This window comes from Tamandua tetradactyla, chromosome 2, assembly GCF_023851605.1.
Source record: "Tamandua tetradactyla isolate mTamTet1 chromosome 2, mTamTet1.pri, whole genome shotgun sequence".
In the NCBI taxonomy this organism is placed as follows: Eukaryota; Metazoa; Chordata; class Mammalia; order Pilosa; family Myrmecophagidae; genus Tamandua; species Tamandua tetradactyla.
In genome coordinates, this window is record NC_135328.1 from 137,200,837 (window position 1) to 137,207,321 (window position 6,485).

The following is a 6,485-nucleotide window of genomic DNA, read 5'->3' on the forward strand; positions in this document are numbered from 1 at the left end:
ATGGATCCCCACAAAGTGAAACAGCTTCAGGCCTTCATGAAAATGTATAGGCAGGATCCAATTGTTCTGCATACCAAGGAAGGAAATACGCTTTCCTGAGGGAGTGGTTGGAGAGCATGGGTGGCAAAATACCCCCTGTACTCATAAAGCCAAAGCAGAAGAAAATATCAAGGAAGAGAAAACAGGTTGTAAGAAGACAGAGGAAGATATAAAGATAGAAGAACCATCAAGTGAGCAAAATGATCTAGAAATTGATAATGAAGGTGTTATTAAACCAGACACCGATGAATCTCAAAAAATGGAAGATGAAGCTGTAGAGATACATCTAAGGAAATGATGGATCGGGCAAATGACAAGAAAGTGGCTGCCACTGATGCCCTAAGTGATGGTGAACTACAGAAAACTATCCCCTTCTTCACAGGTGCCATTAAGCTGAATCCTTGCTTGGCCATTCCGTATGCCAAGAGGGCCAGTGTCTTCGTCAAATTACAGAAGCCAAATCCTGCCATTCCAGACTGTGACAGAGCCAATGAAATAAATCCCAGTTCAGCTCAGCCTTACAAGAAGTGAGGGTGAGTGCAGACTTCTGGGCCACTGGAAAGAGGCAGACCATGCTCTTGCCCTTGCTTGTAAACTGCATTATGATAAAAATAGTGCAATGCTGAAAGAATTTCAATCGAGGGCCCAGAAAATTGCAGAACATCAGAGAAAATATGTTCTCTGAGAAATCAAAGAAAGAATTAAGAAGGTTTGGGAAGAACATGAGAAAACCCAGAAGGAAGAAGCCAGACAATCCAGTGTTCGGTATGGTTCTTTTCCACGTGGTTTCCCGGGGGGGATGCCCGGAATGACAGGAGTGCCTGGGCTAATGAGATCTTTAGTGATCCAGAGGTTTTTGCAGCCATGCAGGATCCAGACGTTATGGTGGCTTTCCAGGACGTGGCCCAGAACCCAGCAAATATGTCAAAATACCAGAGAGATACAGGTTATGAAAATATGAGATTCAGGTTATGAATCTCATCAGAAAATTGTCAGCTAAATTTGGAGGTCAAGTGTAATGCCCTTTATAAGAGATAAAGCCCTTGCTGAAGGAAAAGAAGAAAAAAAAGTAAACCTCAAACAAAATATCATCTAATCTGTGAGTATTTTAATAAATAAGTGGGTTTAACATGGATGGGGTGGAGAGGTCAGATGGGATCAAGGTGGCAGATTGGAACACTCCAGGAATCCATCCTCCCACAGAAGTTCAAACAATAAATAAAATCTGGCTGACCCATCAATCAGGTGGTAGTCTGAAAGACTGAAGCAGGAAACTCCTCTCGGCTTTTCGTCTCAGAACTTGACCTGTAGACAGAAGCAGCTTGCGGATAGCTAAAGCAATATAAGAAACAATTAAGTCAAAGCAGCCTGGGCCAAAGGCTTACCTGCTTTAATTCATACAGCAGAACACACCACAGGAGTAGAAAGTCTATTTCATAGGAAGTATGGGAGGTTTTAGAATTTCTGTAAATGAAAGAATTCTCAAGGCCATGGGCAAACACAAGCGTAGGACAAGACACAGGCTTAACAAGAGAGAGGACCTGCACTTTGCATTCATCTCAAACTGATCTTGATAGAAAGGCTAAACTCTGAAGGAGAGCGCCAGCCATTGCAGAACCAATCTGCAGACTATGAAAGGTAGTTTTTGCCTTGATTGTTTGTTTTTGTTAGCTCCTGGCACCGAAGGAAATCTCTGTCATATCACTAGCTGTATACAAACATAAATAATACAGCAGGGAATAAATCCCAGAGCTAACACTTGAAAATATTAAAATGTACAGTGTGCAACAAAAATTTCAAGACTAAGGAACAGGAATTTATGGCCTATGCAGGGAACAAAATAAAAATTTAGAAATCATCAATGAAGAGATCAGACTTTGGACATACCATACGAAGTTTTATTTTAAATTATACCCAATATTCTTAAAGAGCTCAAGGAAAACATAAAGAAAGAGCTAAAGGAGATCAGGAAAACAATAAATAATATGAGACTCTCAATAAAGAGGTAGAAATTTTATAAAGGAAGCAAATATAAATACTGGAATTGATGACTGTAGTAATTGAAATGAAAAATTTCTGAGGTCTCAACAACAGATTGGAGCTAGCAGAAAAAAAGAGTCAATGAACTCAAAGACAAGACAATTGAAATGATTCAGACCAAGGAGCAAAAAAACAAAAGAATTTTAAAAATAAATAAATAGATAAAAGAACGCAGCTTTAAAGACCTGTGGGAAGTGATGCCCCAATAAATCCCAGAGTGATTTGAACAGTGAATAAAAAGTATTTGCAAAGTCCCCTTGGGGGTGAATGGTGAGAAAGGGGGAAAATTCAACTTCCCAATGTGAAGAATTCCTGATATTCTGACAAGCAGTGGGGACAACCAAAGCAAGAGCCGAGCCCTCAATCTTGGGGCTTGTTCATTTGAAACCTAACCCCACAAAGGATAGACTAAACCTATTTAAAATTAAACCTAAGAGTCACCCCCAGAGAACGTCTTTTGTTGCTCAGATGTGGTCTCTCTCTCTCAGCCAACATGACAAGCAAACTCACTGCCCTCCCCCTCTCTATGTGGGACATGACTCCCAGGGGTATAAACCTTCTTGGCAATGTCGGACAGAAATCCTAGAATGAGCTGGGACTCAGCATCAAGGGATTGAGAAAAGCTTCTCGACCAAAAGGGGGAAGAGAGAAATGAGACAAAATAAAGTGTCAACAGCTGAGAGATTTCAAACAGAGTCAAGAAGTTATCCTGGAGGTTATTCTTGTGCATTATATAGACATCACCTTTTAGTTCAGGTATATTGGAGCTGTGTTCCAGTAGCCATGCTTCTTGAAGACATTAGCTTTTACAATGTGACTGTGTGATTGGGAAAACCTTGTGTCTGATGCTCCTTTTATCTATGGTATGGACAGATGAGTAAAACATATGGATTAAAAATAAATAATAATAAGGAGAACAAATGTAAAATAAATTTAGTAGATTGAAATGCTAGTGATCAATGAAAGGGAGTGGTAAGGGGTATAGAAAAAAATAAGGGAAACAAAGGCTAAAATATATTGGGCATGTGGAAATACTAGTGGTCAATGAGAGGGAGGGGTATGGAGTATGGTATGTATGAGTTTTTTCCTTTTTTTAATTTCTTTTTCTGAATTGATGCAGATGTTCTAAGAACTGATCATGGTGGTGAATATACAACTATGTGATGATATTGTGAGTTATTGATTATATACCAAGAATGGAATGCTCATATGTTAAGAATGTTGGTGTTTGTACGTTGTTATATTAAAAAAAAATCTGTGGACACCACCAAGCATACCAATGTATGCATTATGGAAGTTCCAGAAAGAAAAGAAAGACAAAAAGGGGCAGAAGGAGTATCCAAAGAATAATAGGAGAAAACATACCAAATTTAACAAAAGACATGAATATGCACATTTAAGAACTCTGACCAACCCCAAACAGGATAAAATCAAAGAGAACCATGCTCAAACACAGGGTAATCAAACTGTCAAATGCCAAGGATGAGAGAGTTCTGAAAGCTGCAAGAGAAAAGCAACATGTTATATTAAAGGTAGTCCAATAAAATTAAATGCTGATTTCTCTTCAGAAACCATGGAGGTAGAAGACAATGGGATGAAATATCTCAAGTACCAAAAGAAAACAATTTTCAAGAATTTTATATCTGGCAAGACTGTCTTTCAAAAATGAAGGAGAGATTAAGACATTTTCAGATCAACAAAAGTTGAAGGAATTTATCACCACCAGAACTGCCCTACAAATAATATTAAAGAGAGTTGTCAGACTGAAAAGAAATATACAAGACAGTGGATTGAAGTGACTTAAAAAAATGAAGACCTCCAGTAAAGTGTACTATATGGGTAATTATAAATGCCAGTTCTATTGTATTATATTTTTTGATATGCCATTTTTCTTACAGTCTTAAAAGCATAAATGCATATAAAGTGATGATAAATCTATAGTTTTGGATATATAATGTATAAAGATATAATTTTCAACAAGTATAACAAAAAAGGTTGGAGGAAAGAGAGGTATAGGAATAGTGTATGTTTAAGCTATTGTAGTTAAATTGGTATCAAATCAAACATGACTTTTATAGATTAATTTTAGCCACAGTAGCCACAAAGAAAATATTTGAAAAAATAGAGAAAGAAATGAGAAAGGAATACTAAAAAATAAAAGAAAAAGAAAAAACAAAGAAATGATACACTACCAAAAAATCAAATATATTTTAAAGCAGGCATTAACAGAAGAATCAAGTGTCAAAAAAAGTACAAATCTTACAAAAGACAAAATAGCGAATGGTAGAAGAAAGTTTGGTATTATCAGTAGTTACTTTTTTTTTTTTACTTTTTTATTGTATAGTATAACATATATACAAAGCAAAGAAATAAAAAAGCAATAGTTTTCAAAGCATTCTTCAAAACGTGGTTACGGGACAGTTCGTCATGGGTTACTATATGATTCTCTCATATTTTTCCTTGTAGTTGCTCCAGAGGCAGCTAGAAGGAAAAATAGGAAGCTAGAGGGCTTAAATACTTTTTTATCATCATAATCAACTTTTTTTTCCTTCTTTTTTTGTGAACAATCACATATATACAAACAAACTATAAATTTCCAAGCACAGCACCACAATTGGTTGTAGAACATATTTCAGAGTTTGACATGAGTTACAATTTCACAATTAGGTTTTTACGTCTAGCTGCTCTGAAATACTGGAGATTAAAAGAGATATCAATTTAATGATTCAGAATTCATCTTCATTTGTTAAGTCCTATCTTCTATGTATAATTTCACCATCACCTTTGATCTTTCCGTACCTCTCACTGGGGTTGTTTGGGCTGTGGCAATTCTAAATTTTTGGTATTGGAAGTGTCTGTTACTAATATGGGGTAGGAAGATGGAACTATCCGATGCTCTGGAGAGGCTGGGCTAGGTTTCAGGACTTATCTGAACCAGGGACCCATCTGAAGGTGGTAGGTTTCTGGCAAGTTACTCTAGTGCCTGAAACCCTTGGAACCCTTGTGGGATCTTACAAATCGCCCTAGCCGTTCTTTAGGATTGGCTGGAATGGTCCTGGTTGGGTGTTGGCAGGTTATGATAGGTAGCAAGGTCTTCCTGAAGCTTGTGTAAGAGCAACCTCCAGAGTAGCCTCTCGACTCTATTTGAACTCTCTCTGCCACTATTAGTAGTTACTTTAAATGTAAATAGATTAACTCCACATTCAAAGGGCAGTGATCAGCAGAGTAGATTTTTTTAAAAGTGTAACTCAACCATATGCTCTTTATATAAGAGATTCAGCTTAAATTAAAATACACAAGTAGGTTGAAAGTGAAAGGATGGCAAAATATACCATGCAAATTGTAACAGAAAGAGAGCTGGGGTAGCTATACTAACATTAGATAAAGTAGATTGTAAGTAGAAAACTGTTACAAAGGACAAAGAAGGTGACTATATACTGAAAAATGGGTCATTTCAACAAGAAGTCATAATTATAAATATGTATGCCCCTGGTAGTGGAGCCCCAAAGTATTTGAAGCAAATGTTGACAGATTTGAAGGAAGAAATAGACATTTCTACATTAATAGTATGAGACTTCAATACACCACTTTGAATCATGGATAGAACATCTAGGCAGACAATTAATATGAAAATAGAAGACTTGGGCAATATTTTATATCCACCAGCAGAATACACATTCTTCTTTGGTGCATGTGGATCATTCTCCAAGATAGACCATATGTGAGGTCACAAAACAAGTTTCCATAAATTTGAAAATACTGAAATCACACAATGCATCTTCTCTGACCACAATGGAATAAAGCTAGAAGTTGATAACAGAAGGATACCTGGAAAATTCACAAATACGTGGAAACTTCACAACATACTCTTAAACAATCAATGGGTCAAAGAAGAAATCACAAAAGAAATTAGGAAATAATTTCAGGTGAATGAAAATGAAAAGACAATGTACCAAAACTTATTGGATGCAATAAAGACAAGTGTGACAGGGAAGCTCTAAATATTACATCAGAAAAGAAGATGGAAGGCAACAATGGCTCAGTGGTTGAGTTCTCACCTGCCATGCTGGAGAACCAGGTTCGATTCCCAGTGCCTACCCATGTAAAAAAAAAAAAAAAAGAAGGAATGGGGGTGCAAGGGTAGTTCTGTGGTAGAATTCTTGCCTGATATTTGGGAGACTCGGGTCTGATTCCCAGTCCATGCACTTCTCCAAAACAAACAAACAAGCAAAAACCAAACAAAATTCAACAAAAATGGTGCTGCAATAATGGGATACTCACATGGAAAAATAATGAAATGTGACCCCGCCATACAGCATACAGAAAAAAAAGAAGAGGCTCCCACCCAAGACCATGCAGCTGCTGTGACTACAAAAGGCCCCATAGCTGTAGAGAGATCAAACTTG

General features: G+C 37.1%; 1 pseudogene; it reads left to right on the top strand.

Annotated features, from left to right (window-relative positions):
* On the top strand, positions 1–1,058 carry LOC143657475 (hsc70-interacting protein-like; annotated as a pseudogene).
* Positions 1,059–6,485: the final 5,427 nt, after the last annotated feature.